At 49.7% G+C, this 20778-nt stretch overlaps 1 long non-coding RNA gene across 1 annotated transcript in view; it reads left to right on the plus strand.

The window, feature by feature from the left end:
* Positions 1-873: 873 nt before the first annotated feature.
* Positions 874-20778, plus strand: part of LOC121830828 (uncharacterized) — a 91322-nt gene continuing 71417 nt past the window's right edge. Inside the window, exons 1-2 of the long non-coding RNA XR_013052732.1 lie at positions 874-1066; positions 4337-4449. This is a non-coding gene — a long non-coding RNA (uncharacterized LOC121830828). The remainder of the gene's footprint in view (positions 1067-4336; positions 4450-20778) is intronic.

The raw sequence follows: 20778 nt of genomic DNA on the forward strand, positions 1-20778 counted from the left end.
CCAGATATCTCTATTCTAGAAGTCTGGGGGAAGGAGTGGGGAGGGCAATGAGTGGGAGGGAGAAGGGGGAGGAGTGAGTGGGGAGGGAGAAAAGGGTGGAAAAGGGAGGAGGGGAGAGAGAGAGAGAGAGAGAGAGAGAGAGAGAGAGAGAGAGAGAGAGAGAGAGAGAGAGAGAGAGAGAGAGAGAACAGCCTGGAGGCCTCAAGGCCCAGCACCAAGCCCTGATGCTGGCTGAGGAGCTAAAAATACAGGGCTCCCACACACACACACACACACACACACCGCTGTCTTCTCGGCGTAGTTTTGAAAATGAGGCAGGCAGGCTCTTTCTAGTTCTCCCTTTCCGCTGTCACTCTTTCAGTTTTTATCTCCACAACAAAAATTCCTTCCAACTTTTCCCCCCTGTCTCCCTCTAATGCTCTTCACTCTCAAATGCTAATAACCTCCAGCTGTAAAAGGCTTAGAAGTGGCTCTGGATTGTTTGATCTTTGGCCTGTGATCTGCTTTCATCTCTGTGCTTTCAAATGTTACTTTAGATTTACTTTAACCTATTAACGCGCTTGGTATTCACAGACACGCACACTCCAAAACAGCTTCCAAGCTCCCGACTGCAGCACGGCTCTCCCCCTCCCCAACCCCTCCCCCCCCAACACCCCCCCCCCATTATAGCTGGGCCGGAAACTGAAACTCCCAGTGCAGATGGGAACTTTCCAGTGCTGGATGGAGAAGGAGGCCTGGAAGGCAGGGCAGGGAAGGATGCAGAGAGCCTGGGGAGGCTCTGCAGGAGAGGGGTGGGAGCAGAGAAGGAAGTAGAGAAGACAAGGCAGGAGGGGAAAAAGTCAGGAAAGCGCCCAGGACTGCCAGCCTCTGCCAGCCTCTGCCAGCCTCCGGGCTGGTTACCCACCGTCTAGATCTCCTCTCCCCTGATGGAGGATGGGGACCCAGAGCCTGCTGAGTTAGTGCTTGAGATTTCCAGCTTGTGGTTGAGCTGGGGTGTGTGGCATGTTGTTTCCACAGGAAACGAGAGGCATGAATATGGATGAAACTCCTCACCGAGACCACAAGGGTACAGTTCAATTATTTGCTGTATAAAGTAGCATGGGAGGATATTCAGTGCTTGATCATTTCTTGTGTGTGTGTGTGTGTGTGTGTGTGTGTGTGTGTGTGTGTGTGTGTGTGGTGTGTCCACGCATGTAAGGGTATGTGATTGTGACAGGGTGTGTGGAGGTGGCTGGAGAAGGTTCCCCAAGCATCTGCAGGAGATCCTTTGAAAGGCACCCTGCCATTCAGGTCCTCCTTGAGTGCCCCTGTGAGAGCTGAGCCCTGGAGATGATATGGGTCGGGGTTCCCCATTTTTCTACTTGCATCCCCTCACTGCAACACACACACACACACACACACACACACACACACACACACACACACACACACCACACACATACACATTCGCTTTCTCCAAACCACAGGGGTCACCCCACAGCCTCCAAATTGACTAATAGACAGAGACTCAGAGGAGGACTGCTGATCTCAAAATGTTTGGAGAGCCTTGGAGCTCCAGCCATGCCAAGCCATCCCTTCCCCCAAGCCTGCTCTCTCGTCTGGGAGAAGCAGAAGTCTCTGTCCTTCCTCCTCTGCCCGTCCGCCACCTCCTCCCGCCCCTCCCCCCAGATAAAACCTGACTACAGAGGGAATCCAGAGTCCTCCTAGGCAGTCTCTGCAGAGGAAAAGCCACCAAAGCCACCAAGAGAGGGCCATGAAACCTCACATGCGGTCAGGAAGTCTCAGGTGCAAGTCTCCGACCCATGGCTCAATCTCTTTCACCTCAGCTTCCTCATCTGTGAAATGGACTAGCAGCTCTCTGAGCTGTGCTAACAAAAATAATCCCACCGAGGATATAATTGTAAGTTACAGAACACTGATCGTGTAGCAGGTACTGTTTTAAGTGCCTTATAAATATTAACTTGCATAATCCTCCGTTAATCCCACTTAATCCCCCTTTTAACCCTATGAGGTAGATACTATTATTAGTCTCATTTTCTAGATAAGGAAATGGAGACACAGAAGGTTTAAGTAATTTGCACAAGGTCACACAGCTAGGGCTATTATGTTCATTTTAGACTAATTAGGCTACAGAGGTCATATGAATTCATCAATTACCTCATCCCAGTTCCTTAACATCCCTTGGAGAGAGGGGCCACTGCCACTAGTTCACACAGAGAGGAACGGTCCAATCTCACCCTAGGAAATCAAGTTCATTGCCACGGCAACCCAAGTGCCTTAACATGTTCTGACATGAGGATGCATCTCCCAGAACAGGTCTAACCTTGCCGTTACTATGGTGCATGAGCATTGGCGAAGCTGCAAAGTGGGGGAACTCTCATCTGGGGAGGTAGAAGCCAGGGTACTAAGGAAAAGGCGGTGTTTTGGGCTGTCCTCTTGCTGAGACCTTCTCTAGGGCCGACCATGGCCTTCTTAGTGCAGTGGGTGGGATGAGCAGAACCCACTGAACCCACACTAGAGTTTTCTCAGCCTGGGGTCCTGGCTCAGTGGATTCTCCTCTGTGGCTTGACCCTTTGGTTTCCTGTGGTGGTGAGGGCATTGGCTCCAGGACTAAGAAAACAGGTGATCTTAGCTGAGCCCACCTATAGGCTACTCTGGCCACTGAAGCAGAAGATGTACCACTTGAGGCTGGCCAACGTCCATCATCGTGTTCAAACATCACCAGCCCTGAAAGTTATGCTCCCATTCATGTCACCGTCTTGTAGATGCTGAGTTCAGGTGACCTCAGCGTGGTCACACAGCATCTCCTTGTCACACCCACCTTCACATCCCTTGGCACTCCACAGTTACAGATTGGTCACAGTTGAGAAATAGACTAGGAAGCCACTTTGTGGGCTTCTTGCAACTGACAAGCCTGTGACTCCACATTTTCTGTGAATGTCCTGGGCCTGGGTCTTCTGGAGAGCTGGGGGAATACAAGTTTAAGGTGTTCTTTCTCTCTCTGGACACGCTGTCTTCCAGCTTGTCCAGTCTAGAAGCCAGCTCTGCATAGCAGTGGCCTCCATGATGGCAGAACCCCTGACCAAATGTGAACTTGACTTTTCTACTTATTGACTTTGTGCCCTCGAGTAAGTAGCTGGCCAAAATCTTGCCAGCTGCTTAAATAGTATGGTGTTTTTAATGAACCATACTTCCGGGGTGATGGGGCCTTTGGAGCACAGTTTTATTTTACATACTGACTTCCTGCACAACCCGTTGAGGTCCCCCCTAGGAAGGAGTTGAATGTCACACAGAGCTCACAATTTAGGGACTTAGTGAAGGCAGCCACTTTTGAGGGGGAAAGACACCTGTACCTTTCACTCTGCTGGTAGCAAAGCTCGGACTCTGTCGCTGTTTATAGGATAGACAGTCTTGAGGGCTATGGTCAGAACCCAGCTCTGCCTATTCTGGGCCACAGTGAACAGTATACCCAGCTTCTGTCCTCTACAGTATGAGGTCTCCCACCTAGAACCAAGAAGACGGTACTTCAGGCCAGAAAGAGCAAGTCTAGGTTGCTGTGGTGGTAAGGGCAAGGCTGATTAGGGTTCTCCCCCCACCACCCCTTCTGTGGCATCCTTTGGTGCCAGGCTCACCAGGGGCTCGAGGAGAGCTGGGAGGAGCTGTGGGCACTGAGAAGTGTGCCCCTTCTTCACACCACCCACCAGCCCTTAGTTACTGGAAAGAACAAATGCAAATGGACCCGAAGCACAATACCCAGAATACACTGCCATGCTTCCTAGGGGCTTGCTGTAAGTTAAAGCTGGGCTCCTCCTGGGGGCTGACATTTTCCCTGGTTCAAACAACATCTGCGCCTCACCGAGCTTGGCAAAAGGTGAAGGAGTCAGTCACTGCCATTGTAGACTCAAGTGAGACCGAGGAGAGAGAGCCACCCCACGTCCCTTCCACCTGCACAGGGGAGGGCAGGCCCACGCCAGCACCCACACAGGTATGTGTGTGTGCCCCCTCACATGTCACACAACAATGTACAACTGGAGGTGCCTCTCACACACATCTGTAATGCTAATAAGGCACACTCCTACTGACGTGCTGTGTCGTGTGTATGCTCTTTCACGAACCTTCAGGCTTGTACAAACACACATGCACAAATACATGCATATGTTTACCATGAAGGGCACACAGGTTCCTGTGACTTGTCCATCTTCATCCTTCCCTAACTCAAGTCACAGCCCCTTCCTTCCCTGCCATCTGCTTCCAACCCTCTGACTGGGCAGAAGCAACAGCCGAGGCTGAGGATTCAAAATAAATGCATTCTTAGAAGGACCTTCTTCCCCTCCAGGCTCCAGGCCAAATCTCCAAATGAAATCAGGCTGGGGAGAAATGAACAAGCGAGATGCAGAAAACAATGTGAAGAAGAAACTCTGAAGATACGAATAATAATAGAAAAAAAAGGTGAGAGTTATTTTTCAGCTCACTGGCTTTCTGAAAAGTAATATAAAGTTGGCCAGCGTCTTCTTGGAACCGACCTTTCTGAGCTGAGACCCAGGCCACACACACATCTCTTTCCTCTCTTTCTATTACCCGAAATTTGTATGGTTTCATCTCCTCTGATTTTCTTTCATTTGTGCGCCTGTGCAAACCCCTGTGTCAGGGGCTCGTTCCTAACCTGGCAGGCCCACCAGGCTGCCAGCACTTCTCCCCGGCCTCCTGCAGGGCTGAGAATTGAGATCCTCCCAGGGCCCACAGTCCTCCTGCTCCAGCTCCCCCACCCACCTGGCCTTCCAGCTGCCTTTGTTCCGAGAGGGCTCTCTTGTTCTTTCTTATACATTGTCCTCCCCGTGAGCTGAGGGGACAGGTCCTGGAGTGCAGCCCAGCCCAGAGACTGCTGCACTCTGCAGCAGAACACTTATTTACCAGGAAAAAAGCGTGTCTTCTTCAGGGTTCCTGCTCCACATTTTCCAGGATAAAGATTCAGGAGGGGTCTGGGAACATTGTTAAGAGTAACGCATCGCCTATCCACTGTAGTTCCAGGGCATCCTCTTGAGGGAACGAGATGTGAAAGTCTCGCCTAGAGGTATTTCTGCAGCTCCCCCCTGTCACCTCCTACCCAAAATACCCACACACCCACACATGCACATATGCACAAAGACATGTGTGAGGTTCACACACATATACCTGCACGTTCCTCAAACACTCAAACTCACCTATATGTGTATATACTTTAAATGCATTCATATAAGCACAAACATGTACCTTTTAACATACATGGATGCACGTGCTTTAAACACATCCACACAGACATACATACACACATGCACATCTCACAAACACACAAATACATGTCTATACTCCTAAAGAGACCAAACCATGCATGTGCATCACAAACACACACACACACACACACACACACACACACACACTGAGATACATGCATGTGTGTGTGTACTGACACATCTTAATCACATGCACATGTATATACACACATACATACCTCACACACACATGCAAATAAATATATGTGTGTACATCTCTAAAGAGACCCAAACATATACATATGGATACCCACGTCTTAGATGCATGCACATGTATTAATACATCTTAAGCACACCCTCATCGTCACTCATATGTGCCCAGGTACACATGAATGTTCTTCTTCGGGGTGCCTCTCAAGGTGATGCTGACACTCTTTTGGTAGTGATGTTTCCCCCACACCTGAGGATGTGGGGTTGTTACGGAGTCCAAATTTTTATTGACTTTTGCAATAAATGCATCAATATGGATTCACAACCTCCCCCCTCCCTCCATGGTTCTTTGCTGAAAAGATGAGTAAAGGGTGCTGACTTACTCCAAACTGAGTGTGGTCCTTCAGCAGGACCAGTTTGGTGCCCTCTCTGGGTCCACCCCAAGAGCTAAGAAAGTCTGTATATGTGGATATTGAGTCGGGGATGGAGGCAAGGGGATGCAGGAAGTGACAGAATTTTTTATTTTTATTTTCAGTTTGCTGAAGGAAAGTAGGAGGAAATAGCCAATTTTCGTGGCCTCCTTCTATGCACCCTACCATTTTCCTTCAAATGTTGGAAGTCCCTGAGGTGTACGAGGGGCCCAGGATGTGACTCAAGGGATAGATTGCACAAGGCGGTACTGATTATTGACATTGGTGAGTTCTTGGCTGCTTGCGTGAACGGGCCCTTCTTCTTTAATCAAGTTCTATCATTAAACTCACCCTTCAGTGCAAATGATGTAGGTATTAGCTGCCAACCTTACAGGGGAGGATTATGGACCTCAAATAAGGTGAATGATTTAAGTGTACTGTAGGCCAATGCTGTGGGCATCCCCAGATCTCAATGGGGCAACACAGATTCTCCAGCTTTTGCCTCTTCAGTGGGAGTTGGTAGGGTGCTAGGATGCTCTACAGGAGTAGTAGTCTGGGACCCAAGCAGCTTCTGTCCTGTTGCTGTTCTGCCCATCAGGTTCTTGGAGCATCTCAATTAGAAAGGCGGATGGAAAACAGTAAGCAAGGATCCTATGTGGTATGCTTTTCTGGGCAAGACCTGGAGGTGGCACGTACCATCTATGGTCACACTGCACAGCTTAGAATAGAGTCATGTGGCTGTAGGTGGTGACCAAGGAGGCTGGGAGATACAGTCTACTTCAAAGTGTAGGAAGAAGAGGAGAATGCAGATATTGGTGAGCCATACCCATCATCACACATTCTCAGATGCAGGCCGTGGCCTTCCAGGCTCTGTGGTCTCCTGTTCTATAGTTTACAGTGAAGCCTTAGGCTTTACCAACCAAGTTTGCTTCTTGTTCTAGGTCTAGAAGTCTTTGCGTGCATAAGATGAACAATCGGGACCAGTGTGTTTCCTGACTTTGTTGACTTCTGTGTGCTCTGTTATGCACACTCTAAATCTTCACTGCCCCCTCATGAAGTAGGTAGGCCTATCTCCTGACTGAGATACTTACATCACAGAGATACTCCGCAGCTCACCCAAGTTTGAGAGGAAAGAGGCTGTGGGAGTAGTGTGCTTTTGTTCCAACCTCTCTGTTTTCCACTAGACTGCTATGGCCCCCACCGGCCATAAGATTGGAAGTGGGGTGGACAGAAAGTCATGCTCCTGACCATCAGGATGGGATACCCTGATGAAACTTAGTAAGCTGCTGAAGTTGTCGGGAGTGAGCGGGGTCCTTGCAGCCTCTTGGCTCTGGGGGACACCTGGAAAACTCTAGCCATCGTAGCTCATCTGGATTGATAACCATAAACTTGGGAACACTGGAAATTGATTTCTGGTTGTATGATCTTGGACAAATCCCCCCTGGATTGGGACGTGGGAGGCGGGAGGCATTCATGCTGAGAACCATCTGTAATTGACAGTAACTTGGAGCATCTCACTTAAAGTCCCTGGAATTCGCTTCTTCTATCTTTTCCCCTGGAATTTGGAGACTGAAGCCCCATGCTCATTCTGCATCTCAGCCTACTTCCTAATTGGTCTCTCAACACCACAAAGTGTCTCTTTTCACACCCTTCCTGCATATCCATGACAGATTAACCTTCTTTCTTAGCCACGCACACAATCTCCCCCGTACTGCTCTGCTGCTCAGCAAGCCATAGTTATGCCCTGCTCTCAAGTCCAGATTCATCAACAGAGCCCTTGTCTTCCTTTGAACCAAGGGCTCATGTTGCCTGTCCAGACAAATCACCCTTGATTCCTCTAAAACACACCAAATGCTCCCACGGTGATGTCTTTTTCATCCTTGTAGCCCCATAACCAGGTGGCCCTCCTTACCTGCCTGTCAGTGCCACCTCTAAAATCTCTTGGTTAATCCCTGCTCATTTCAACCCTATATCACCACCTTTGGGTGCCCATACAGCCTCTCTCTTGAAGGGCCTTTGCTGTGTGGTCATCCTTGACTAGTTCCTATCACCTCATTAGATGGCAAACTTCTTGAGGGGGAGATCTGAGTCTCATGTAATTTACACCCTTAGATATGCAGACACATTAATGATCACAGGCTTTCTGTGATATGCAAATGGAAGATTTGGGTTGGAGGCCAAACGATGCTTCAGCTCGACATAAGGAGGCAGCCCTGGCATACGACTAGTAACTTTCTTGTGTCTATCCGCAGAGCCGACTCTCTGTATGCATGGACTGAGATCAGATTTTCAGGCACTCTTGGTTGTATTTTCTTTGCCTACTGAGGAGACAAACCCCGGTGTCCCATAGGCTAACCTGTCAGTAGAAGCAAGTGGGCAGGTACCTTTAGGGAACTCCTCAAATTAAGCTCTCTTGGCTTTTTGCCCACACTCAACCTTTTTATACCAGGCTGAAGCCAGTGGAGAAAGTAATAGATTGGGACTGGGATGCTCAGGTTAAGTGGGCCGCTTTGCGGAGCTCATCCATAACCCTGCTGGAGCCCAGAGAACAATACGTTAATTAGAGCCGACGGCACGGCTCCCATCAGCCATCCATCCTGCCTGTGTCTGCGGGGCCTTCCCCATGGACACGCCAGCCCACTCCCTACTCTGAAAGAGATTTATTCATTATCAATGTGTGTCTATGAGAGGGACCTAGTGGGGAGGGAAGGGGGAGGGAGGGAGATGCCAAGAGGGACAAGATGTGAAAGAGGCTGATCCCAATCTGCTAGCAGCTGATGAATGGGTGTGTTTGGGGGCTGGAGATGGGGTGGTCCCAATTAAGGGGACAAAACAAGGCCACCTGGTTAGTCAGGTGAGCCAAGAGCAATGAGAAGAAATGCTGTGAATATGTCCAACAAGGAGTCTCGGCCAGGTTTGAATGCAGCCCTCCTTAAGCCCCCAATGGTAGGAGAAAGAAAGGAGGCAAAGAAGAGAAAATCTGTTTACCCCAGAGCTATGTATCCCCAGGATTCTACTTCCAAAGCACCCCAAGAGTCCTGCTGAATGAAGAAATGACACTCAACAGGATGCAGAGCAATCAAGGCCAAATGTCAGGGGACCTCACTACCAAGGAACAAAGAGAAACAGCACCAAGAAAGACCTCATGGCTTCTGGGATTTTATTTTTATCTTATAGTCTAGTGTATTTTTAGCCCAGAAGTTCTTTGAAAGAAAGGGGGCTCCAGGTGCATTTCCTTGTTTCTGGGTCCTATTACTTGTGTATTGCAAAGCATTTTAGAGATGGTGGAACCAGCTCTTTTCTAGGTGCTGCAGGAGCCTGTGGGGTGAGAAACAGACAGGTCAGAGGCGGCCAGCAGATCCTGGGCTGTGACCCATTGGTCCAAGATCTAACGACAATGAAGAGGAGCGTCCCAGGGGGTGGTGCAGTCACTACCTCATACACTGGCTTCACGGAAGACTGTGTAAAACACCATACGAGCACTAACACCACCCCTGAAACCCAATGGCTCCCCCAACCCCACAGCTGCTGTTTCCAGAATAGTACTTTTGAGACTGTGATTATTGTAGGAGAGGTCAACCAGGAAGGCCGGGTTCCACTGGTACAGCTTCTTATTCTTGTCAGTCAAATAATTTATAGAAGGGCACAGAAGACCAGCAGGCAAGCTCTTTATTGAGAAGACATTGGAGTGTTTGAGAAGAACATCCATGCTGGGAAGCAGTGCTGGTGACCTTGGGAGTGAGAATCTCCTTGGGGGAAGGTGGGGTGTTGTTTTCTATGAGTTCAGAGACATTGAGGAAGGGGGAGGGGTTCGTTAGGGATGACTTGACTGGATACACCTGTATTGTAATGAAATCGTATACCACATTGTTTACATCGTGCTTGGGTATTTTTATTACTAATACGAAGCTGCAGAACATGTAGTAGGGCTAACGTCCTCTTGAAATTGTCCTTCCTGATGGAGCACCCCCAGTAGAAGGTCACATATGGATCCTTTTGTGGGGTTTTAGGATGCTGCACAGGCCCCGGGTGCTCTTTAGTTGGGGATAGTTTGGAAGTTCCCTGAAAATATCCAGGAGGGCTGAGACCATCTTCTTTTGGATAAGAGAAACGGCTGGTTTGTCCTGTATACAAGACAAGGAGGTGAGAGTATAGTGAGGGAGTTGGCCAGTGCATCTGGGCCCCGCCCTCTGGCCAGCAGCTCTTTCTTGATGGTGGGCCAGTGGAGCCATTGACAGGAGCCCCTATTACACATGTGGGCGCTTGGCCTGCACGTCATGACCACTTAACCTGGGGCTGCATTTCCTCCAGATCTCCATGTGATTTATGTGAACCCTATAGCTTGAGAGTTTATCAGTTTCGTTGCGTATCTCACTCTGTAGTGACAGGATACTTTGAGGAGAAAGCCAGTGTGGGGTCCACTCACTGGCTGGGTGACTTAACACCTCTGGGCTTTAGTTCACTCATTTCTCATATGAAGGGATTGAACTAGTGCAGGTAATTTTTGTGGTTTTGAGGGGATTGAGAACGTTCTTACTACGTAGTCTTGGTTGGCCTGAAACTTGCTATGGAAATCAAGCTGCCCACAAACTTGAAGTGATGCTCCTGCCTCTGCTTAGCAAATACTGGAAATACAAGCACACCCCAGTATGACCAGCTCAGACCAGCCTCTCTCTCTCTCTCTCTCTCTCTCTCTCTCTCTCTCTCTCTCTCTTTCTCTCTCTTCCTCTCGTGTGTGTGTGTGTGTGTGTGTGTGTGTGTGTGTGTGTGTGTGTGTTTAAGCCAGAAGTCAGTAAGAGTTTTCCTCTGTTACTTTCCACTTGATTTTTTTGAGACAGGGTTTCTCAATGAACCTGGAGCTCACCAATTTGGCTAGACTGTCTGGCCAGTAAGCTAGTAATCTCCAGGGTTCTTCCTGTCTGTCTCACCAGGATTGGAACTATGGACACTCACCACACACATCTTTTCACATGGGTGCTGATGATTCAAACTCAAGACTTTGTGCTTGTGTGGTAAATTCTTTATTGACTGAGTCATCTCCCCAGGCCCAGGTCAGTGAAACCTCAGGAAACTTTAGCCATCAATGGTCACCTGGAATCAAGGACAGTTGTCTGTGTAGGACCCATGATTGCACTTTTACCAGGCTCCCTACTACTGGTCTGGGGAACCCCAGATTGAGAAATGCTGACCAGATGATTTCTGAGGTTTCCTCTGATTCATATATTCTGGGGGCTCTTTTGCCCAGCCTTAGTACACGATTAGCTGCTCCTCTGTCATGCATCTTCCATTGGTGGGAAGACTCAAGTTCGTGGTGTGTGCTTCTTCCAAGTGGACAGACTTGTCCCATGTCGTATCTGACTTCTCCTAGTCCTAGTTAATGGCACTTTCCCAGCATACCCTGGATGGATGAGCTAAGCCCTACAAAATGCACGGAAGGCAATTCAGGCAAAGTATTATCAACAAGATTTAAGAAGAAGCCCACAGAACACAGCAATAAAACCTGGAAATAACTATCCATTTCCTACCCACAAAACGTCTCATTTCCGAGTCCATAAACGTTCCCCCCTCCGGATCCCAGACCCATCTGTTTTGTAAGCGTGTATAATTATTAGCATCATAAAGTCAGTTTCTATACCTAATGCAATTATCAGAAGCCAAAATAATATCAGGTAAAGGCGGGGGAGAGAGGAGGACGCTTGCTTACTGCAAACTCGGACTATTTCTTAAAAGAGAGAGAAGTAGTCACAGGAGAAGATAAGGATTCTTTATGGTGAGATTATGCTTCCTGTGGAGGCTTTGGGGACCACTTCGCAAATAAGGCTGAGCTGGTTCATCTCAAAGTAAAGAGCAGCTCCTTGGCATGTGCCATGGGCTCAGTTGCTGTTGGGAATCGGAAATTGGGGTCTGTGCTTCCTCTGTGACCAACCTATAGCCTCTCTGGAGGCTCTGAGAGCATGGCCTTCCCTCCAGAGGCACGGCCAAAGCTAGTCCATTTTTTTCCCATCCCTTTCCCCCGGCCTCTGGTGAGGTAAAGACAGCAAGTTTACAAAGCTTGGCTGGGAATCTAGTCTGTGGTGAGTTCCCAATTCAGAAAGAACTCGGGCCTCCCGTCTTGGTGTCTGGTTGCAGTGGCAAGGCTGGTTAGCTACTCATGGAATGAATGAGTCAATGGATGAAGTGATGGATGAGTGGAGAAGGTACAGATGGCGACAGCAATTGCTATTACAGGAGAAGGAGAGCATATGCCGGTTCCTCCGCCTCTGTCTTATTGTGCTGGTGGGAGGTAGCAGACGGCTCATCCAGGCATTATGAAGAGGCTGGCTTTTATTTACTTCAGCATCCTGACCACTAGACCGGTCTGAATGGAGTGGCCATCTTTGCACAGTGGTGAGTTCTACATTACTGCTAATTTTCAAGGCTGAATCTGGGTAGCCCTTCTCCAGGCATCTCATCCAGGAGTTGGAGTTTAGGTTGGAGGGACAAGGAGTAGAATATTTACCAAAAATCTGCTAGGTATCTGACTCGTCTAATCTCACTGAATTCACTGCAAACCAGAAAGTACATGCTCTGATCTCGATTTCTTAACATTAAGGAAAGCAAGCCCAAAGATTCGTGGAACCAGTCCATCACACCAGCTAGTTATGCAGAGCTAAGATCCAAAGGAGGGTCTGCCTTTTCCAAAGTTCAGCACCTTCCACAAACTACTACTACTAGGCTATCCTAAGCCTTAGGATCTTTAGTGAGCTTGTTGGAGCAGAGCTCAGTGTGCCTGGCTACTGAAAACACAGGCTGCCACCACGGCTGGCTGAGATGTGGGTCTGCCTTCTGGATCCATCGCCAAGGATTCAAAGCTGTCTTAGGAGGGCCTGGAGTGGGGGTGTGACCGTTCTCCAGGCCCGTTGTCTTTTGGTTCAGATGGGTTTGTCAAGCTGCCCTAGCCTCTTCTCATCTGCTCATCTGCCAGAATCCAAAGTCAGTCTGATGGTGTAGGGATTTCATTCTATGGTCCTGAAATCTGTGCCTGGTCTGGGCTTCCTCTCACCCCACGTGCCCCTCTGTGGCTGGGGAGCAGGCTCCTGTCTCCCGATCTCTCTCCAAACACATTAAGGGATGAAAGGGGAGTGTGTCTGTCCGTCCGCAGGGCAGGGCAGCAGGCTGGGGGTTCTGACTGTTGTTTTGTTGCTAGTTTGTAGCAACGGTGAACCCCAGAGGCACTGGCAGTGCAGTCTGACAGAGATGGGAAAGTTGGACGGATGGGCTTTCTGAAGTGTCTCCGCGGCCTTTGGAGACAGCTCCATCTAAGCGTGTTTTCCTCCGGTCTCTGTCCCTTGTTCCCCATGCCAGCATCCTCTGCTTGTCCACCAGATCCCTCATGCCTAACAAGCCCTATCTCTAGACTTCTTTGCAACTATATGGCAGGGACCCCTTCCTTCCTTGGGACTCCTTCCTTCTTTCTACACTAAGGGAGTAGGCGAAGGGGGCGGGGCGGGAACCACTGGCTGTGGGCACCAACATGCCATCTTCCCCTTTCTTTGCTTCCAACATTTTTTTTTTTTTTTTTGCCTCCAGTACCCTGCAGTCTGGCTTGATACGGTGCTAGGACAGGCCCTGCCAGAGCAGGGCACCAGCCAAGCCTCCGGGAGGGCTTCTGCTTCTGCTGATAAGTGCCCTGTCTTTTCCCTCCCCTCCGGCAGGGTGGAGATGCCCTCCCTTCAGAGCCAGGGAATTAAAACAGGGAGCTGGGCTTTGGCAACTGGCCTTCTCTCTGGCACTCGGCCTGCACTGTCTCCATGGGTTGCTCTCTCAGACTCACTGTTGCCTGATTAAAAATGATTCCTTCTTGCAAGACAAAATAGGGTCTTGTCTGGAGTCCACCCCAAAATGAGATAGAGACTTGGCATTCCAGGGCCTCGGAACTCAGTCCACAGGAAGGAAGGGCCATGGGGGCGGGGGTGGGTTCCCCTTCAGGTGAGGGGAAAGGGCTGCATGAAAAACCAATCTGTCCAGGTTGCCTTAGATCCATTTCAGCCTTATCTATTTGAAGAAGCACGGACAGGGAGGGTGTCTTAAACCATGGAAGTACAAGCCAGATATGGTGGCACATGCCAGTAATCCCAGCACTTTGGAAGCTGAGGTAAGGAGATTGACATGAATTTGAAGTTAGCCTGGGTTACACAGTATGTTCCAGGCTAGCCTGAGCTACAGTGTCTCAAGCAAAACAAAGCAACAAGCCCAAAACACTCAACTCTTGAGAGCTCCGAGGGCAGATGTCTGTGAACAAGGTGTGACCTGAGGGCCTGGTTCCTGCAGAGAGAGGAAGGGGACATTACGGGTGGGGCGTGGGGGTGGTGTGGTGGGGGATCTGGTCTGGGTCCCTCCATTGGGTTTGTAGATGGCTGCCTTCTCTGTTTTTCCACACTGACTTCCTTCTGCGGGCTTCCCAATTTTCCTTTTGTGGGGGTCACCAATTACATTAGTGTGCTCAGCCTGTCGTAACAAAATACCAGCGACAGCATGGCCTAGGCAACAGCCACTTCTTTTCCTACAGTTCTGGGGGCCGAGGAACCCCAGATCAAGGTGGGAAAGTCTCTTCTTGCTTGCAGAGGACCACCTTCTCCCTGTGCCTTCACATGAGAAAGGGAGGACGTCCTGGAACCTCTGGGAGGGGTACCAGCACTGACCACGTCAGATTAGGGTCACAGGCCCTGCTTCCAACTACGATCCCTTTGAGGGCTGAGATTCAAGATGAGAAATATTCAGGGAAATAATTCAGTCCTCGGTTTCAGTCATTCTGGGTGAGGGCACACCCTGATGACTCCACTTTAACTTGACTCTCTTAGTAAAAAAGTGTCTCTGTAGACGGATACATTCTGAGGTATTGGGGGAGTTACAATGTTAAGAGAAAAATTTGGTGGGAGACAAAGTCAGTTTGTAATACCCAGTTTCTGGAGACTTACTGAACCCCAGTAGAAAAGAGACTAGGGACACATGTGTTTCCCTTCTTTGGCCCTGCTTGGTTTTCTGGGGACAGGGGACAGGCAGCGTCTCCTCAGGAGCTCCCCGGGCTGAGCCTTGGCATCCAAAGCTCTTACAGCTCCACTCACTGTCCCCAGAGTCACTATCAGCTGCCATCACTCTTGTGGTCAGTTTTCAATGCCACCACTGCCCAGGCACACAGCCCTCAGAGGGCAAACGCAGAGCAGCGTGGTTGCCCTTCCAGGAATCCTTTGAGATATCAGCACAGAGGCAGCCTGAGAAAGTTCCTGGGAAAGGAACGACTTTTAGGAAGATTCAGGGCTGGAGTCTCTTCAGGGATCAGGGGAGAGAGGGAGGGAGGAGGAGCAGGAGGAGGCAGGGGTGAGAATTGACCCAGCTCTCCCTGTTCTCAGCTCGCCATCGCTGCCGTGGAGGTAACCTCTCTTCATGTCTTTCTGTCCTAATAGGATTATTCCCCCAAACATCTCAAGCAAGAGAAAGACTGTTTCCTTCTTAATCTTTATTTAGAGTACACAAAGACGGGAACTTTCCTTTCTGGGTTAAGTAGCCTTTACATCTTCTTTGTGCCCATTATTTCCTTGTAGAAACGCTCTGGGTTCCTGTCTTCACCCAGAGCCTCACACACCGTACATACCATGACTCTGAGCCATGGAAGTGGGGAGCAGGAGGGGGTCGTGGTGTAGGGATAACCTGTTCTTTCATCCTTCCTGCTGGTCTATCATCCGCTGCTCTGTCTCCTGGTATTGTCTCAGGATTCCCTAGGCTTCCTCCCAGTCTCCCATTCCCTGGCTATCCTCACCTATCTTTCAGCATCTTTGTGGAAGGGTTAGGAATCAGAGGAGCTCACCTGCCCTGTGAGCTCAGTAGTGGAAATGGTGGGGGCAAAAAGAGAAGCTAAGGACCAAGCCTCTGTCATGTGACTTCTGCTCTGGCTACAGGGGCCCTGCTGATGCATAGGCAGAAAGGCCACATGAGGTTTCACTATGTTCATTTTAAAGCAGAGACTGAGAACTGGAAGGGTCTTTTCAGAACACGGAACTCATCTCCCTACCAGATGTCCCAGTACTGCTCAGAGGCCTGCTGTTATAGTTCAGGAGCAGGACAAAGCTCTCCCGTCTCTGTTAGCTTTTACAGCTTAGCATGCTGGGATATCTCTGAGTAGGGGGTGGGTCTCCCTGGATTAGTCGGGGCCCTCCAGAGAACCAGAATCAACAGAATATGAAACCTACGTATTTTACATATTATATACACAGATGTATATATGACATGTATAACAGCATGAGGAGCTGGCTGGAATGACTCCGAAGGCCAACAAGTCCCACACTGAAGACCGTGGATAGCTGAGGGTGTGAGTTCCGGTCCAAAAGCTTGAGAGCCAGGGTGAGTTGCTGTTGTGGTCTTCAGCTATGAAAAAAACCGGACGAAGTGTCAGGCAGAGAGATTCTCGGTTCCTTAGGAAACAGCTTCGTTTTTCTGCTGAGTTTGCTCTGCTCCACGCTCCCCTGATTGGACAAGGGCCCTCTCGCACTGGGAATGTGATCTGCTTTGCTCCAGCTACCAGTTCAAACACGGTTATCCCGATACACGCTGACACCTCTTAGAATAATGTTTGACCAAATAATGTTTGACCAAATACACGGCACGCCCCGGCCCACTCCAGTGCACAGTTAAAATAACCACCCCACTTCCTTTCGGCCATTTCTCATTGGACTGGCCCTCCTTATTTGGTGTTACAGGAGTGGGCTCAGTCCCTTTGTGAACCCAGAGTGTTCAGCGGTCCAGCCATTTATTCCTCAAGAGGGTCCACGACACCCAGCTGGGAGACACTGTTCTTACTGTCTGCCTTCTCCCGTAGTGAAGCTGTCAGCTCCTCTTGCCTCAGCTGGCCATATGGGATGTCTGCCTGCCCAACGTTCCATGCCACTTGTGTGGCCTGGCTGGACGTGTTTGAGCTGCTCTGGCAAGATATATCAGAGTCAGTTTCTGGCTCTCAGGACAGCGATCCTCCCTTCTCTGTCCCATTCTTCTTGTTCAATCCCAGAGAAGAAGCAGTCGGGGCCCATAGGAACCTGGGACTGACCTGTGGGGAAGGCTCCTCGCTGTTCGTTTCTGCTCCTGGTAGTGTCTTCAGAGATGGAGGTGAAGTGGGTTTCCACTCAGATGCCCAAGGCTCTGTGTGCATCCTGTCCTTTCGGCCATCATAACTCCAGCACAGCTCACCAGTCTCAGCTCTATATAACCACAAAGATGCTGACACCTAAGCGTAGCCTCCTTCACAAACTAGTAATATAGTTCTCAGCTACAGGAGCAAGGACTTGACTCCAGCTCGGGTGTACCCCAGGCTGTGCTAGCTGTGATGTATGGGGTGGAGAGGCTATGTATGGATAAGGGGAAAATAATTTCACCATTAACAGTGTCGCCCTTCTCACGTGTACCAAGAGCTCAGCTGGTGGTCACCCTAGGAAGTCACTATAGGTTGGACACTACTGTGACATCTCCCGGACACAGTTAATGAGGTGGCTGCAGTAGATGACTCCTAAATGCCACATTTGACAGTGCTGGGATCTTTGGAGTGACAACCTTTCAGTAGACAGGAGGATCCCCAGAATGGGTGGCTATAAAACTCCTTTCTATTTGCTGCCTGGAGAAATGAGAGGCCCAGGGTCCCCGAGTACCTCACAGTGCCCAACTCCTTCCCCAATGCTGGCCCTTGCTGGGGGGGGTGGGCAGGGCGTGTAGGCTCAGCCTTTGCAAAGGGCATGGCAGAAGTGAGGCCGCTTCCTGTTTGTCTGGGCCCCTGCCAGCGCGTTCTGCCGAGACTGGGAAGGGAAGAGCAAACAAGAGGATTTTCAGATGGTCTTTGCGGGCCTTCCACTTTGTTTTCCCTTGGAGGGAGAGGCAGCCACGATTCTAAATCTTGGCCTGGAGGAGCTGGGCAAGAGAAATTGGAGGGGAGGATGGCTTATGTGAGATGAGGAGACTGAAGCCCCGCTAAGCTGATCTGGCGAGCGCTTGATCTGAGCCCTGCTCAGACAAGCTTCAGCTTCTCTGGAGAGAATGCAGCTGACCTTTCTGGAGGCTGTTGCTTCTCTTACAATGGACTTTTCAAAGGAACTGTCATCGGTGTGGTGTGCCGGGAGAGGACCACCCGACACTCTCTGAGTACCTACAGAGACAGGGCCCTTCCTACCTACCTTCCTAGGGCCCCATTTCACCTCCATGCAGGCTTTCCTAACAGTCTGCCTCCACCCAGGTGGGTAACGGGAACTTCCACCCAACATTCCAGAGGCTCCCGAGACACCCAGACCATGGCACCTGTCATCTGATCCCACTTGGCCGGTACACTCCACACTCTTGCTGGGGATGTGGCTGGCTGCTCAGTATTAGTCATTCCATTTCCTCAGCTGGACAGTAAGCTGCTGCCAGCAGGGACCAGATCATCTCCATCTTTTATATCCCACGTACTCACTCCCAGCAGGGCGAGCATATGGCGAGCCTTAATCACCACATCATGGAACTAGGGAAGGAAGAAAGGAAATGGAGAGGAAATGAGATCTGCCCTCACTTTTTTCTCTACTAGACAGTGGGTCCCTGCCCGGGGTAGAACAGGCAGTGGGTGCTGGGGGAAATGGGTAGCTCCGTGGGTACAGTGTGTGCAAGCATGAGGACCTGAGTTTAGATCCTCGGCATCAGGTGAAAGGTGAGCAGGGAAGATGTACCTCTAAGTCAGTGCTTGGAGGGGGATAGAGACAGGCAGACTCTCGGGGCTTACTGGCCAACCAGTCTAGCTGAAATAGAAGCTCCAGGTTCAAAGAGACCCTGTCTCAAAAAATAAGATGGGGAGTGATTGAGAAAGACATTCAACATCAACCCCTGGCCTCCAAATACATACACATGGACAGATAGACAGACAGACAGACAGACAGACAGACACACACACACACATACACACACACACACACACACACACACACTGATCAGTTGTTCTTGACAGAGGAGAGCAGCACCTTGGCATGGAAAACAGCTCTGGGCTTTGCTTTCTGTGCCTAGGTGCCTACTCCGGGATTCTTTAAAGGGCCCAGCACAGTTCTTTATCTGAGTTTAGGGGAGCTGGGCAGGTCTCCGATTTAGTTATGGAGATTCCAACCATAGCCATGTCGCTGTGATGAGTAATTTCCCCTGAGAAGTTTCTTTATCTGCAGTCTCAGTGTGCAGCTTCTACGATGGGCAGTTGGCAGACGAGGAACCCGAAGTTCAGAAAGGTTAAATGATGTGAAAAGCAGGATTTGAATCCATATCCCCCCGGTCTGCAAGCTCAGAGCCTCTTTTCTGCTAAAACCCATCAGGCTGTTTTTGTTGATTTATTTGTTTGTCTGTTATTGTTGTTAAAGGTAAGTTAGAGCCAATGGCCGTGGGGCAAGGGAAAGTGGGAGGGGTGTGGAGTGAGGATGTGCTGGTGGAGGTTTTGGACTCTAATATGGCAACACACTCTAAAATCTCATTTGTTTCCCAGGCTGCTTGTGGAGCTTCATCCTTGTCCTGTGTCTTTTATAGTGAGATTCTGGTCTCTTAGCCGGGACTGTTTCTTTGCCTGGGAACTGCATAATGATAAGGACTTCCAGGAGTGCCCTGAGCAGGTGTGGGAGAAATCTAGAAACCAGGCAGAGCAAGGGAAGACTGGGCTTTGAGACAGTCACCGAATGATCATTCTGCAAACTTCATTGAGCAGTTCACATGTTCTAGGAGCTGTGCTGAACTCCACTGGGTTGAAAAAATAGGGGCTTCTGATCCCCAAGATCTTGTAGATTGTTGGGGAAGGCAAGATTCCCAATGGATGGGAGTTCCTCATGCAGAAAGATGGGCAGAGGAGGGGGAGGGTTGCTGGAGATGATTGGGCAGAGGCACACACCTGGGTTCCTCGCTGGAATCTTCTACCCCGGCATCCCCCCCCCCCCCCGGCCTGGCTCTGAGTTTAAGTCAAATAGCTTTGGTCCCCAGTTGCCTCCTGCCTGCCACGTTCCAACTCAATCATTCTTTGAAATTTGGAACTGGAGCTAAAACGCCTTTGCCCTGTAACGGGATTTGCACAGTCTCCACAGCAGCGCCCGCGTCGCTCATCACCTGCTGTTGTAATCTGTACCACTAAGCCTGCAGCTAGAGGCGGAAAAGCTTAACTCGTTTTTCCTGGCACGGGAGCCATATTTCAGGAGGGGAGCTAATCCACAGCCCATCTCCACACACGGAGGCTCTCAGAGGAGGTACCCATGGCAGAGAGGGCAATGGCTCCTTCCTTCCTTCCCAGAGGAGCTCTGAAGATCATGCTCCTCTTACACAGACAGACTGCAGGAATTGTGGTGTCTGAGTCTGAGGGTTAAACTGCTCTGGGGACCTTCTCAAGAGTGTTGGTGGCAGAGACAAGATGGCTAATCTTCCTGGTGATTTCCATACCTAGGCTGAATAGGCCTCCATATCTTCTGCACTATAAGAGTTGACTCTGTCTAAAGTACTAGTTTTTTGAGCAAGTGTGTGTATATGTGTGGTGTATACCTACCCAGGGATGCTGATTAAACACCTAGCACATTTTCTAAAACCCAAACAACTGCTCATGTTTTGTTGTCTTCTAACATTGTCTTAACTCTTTGTGCTTTGGAAGAATAGAGCCCAGAGTGAGCAGGAGTTTACTGAATGCTTACTGGATCTCAGCTCTGTTTGAGGCACTGTACTTAAGAGCATGAGGTGGGAGTGGGGGTCCAAACACGTGGGCACTAAGTGGAAAAGCAATCTAAAAACAGGAATAAAAGTTGCAAATTCCTTAGAGACAGAGGTCAGGCATGTGTGCATCCATGCACCCATTCAGTGATTCGTTCAGAATGTATTTACTAAGCCTAACGCATGATAGATGCTTTTTATAG

Source organism: Peromyscus maniculatus, chromosome 7 (assembly GCF_049852395.1).
Source record: "Peromyscus maniculatus bairdii isolate BWxNUB_F1_BW_parent chromosome 7, HU_Pman_BW_mat_3.1, whole genome shotgun sequence".
NCBI classification, from domain to species: domain Eukaryota; kingdom Metazoa; phylum Chordata; class Mammalia; order Rodentia; family Cricetidae; genus Peromyscus; species Peromyscus maniculatus.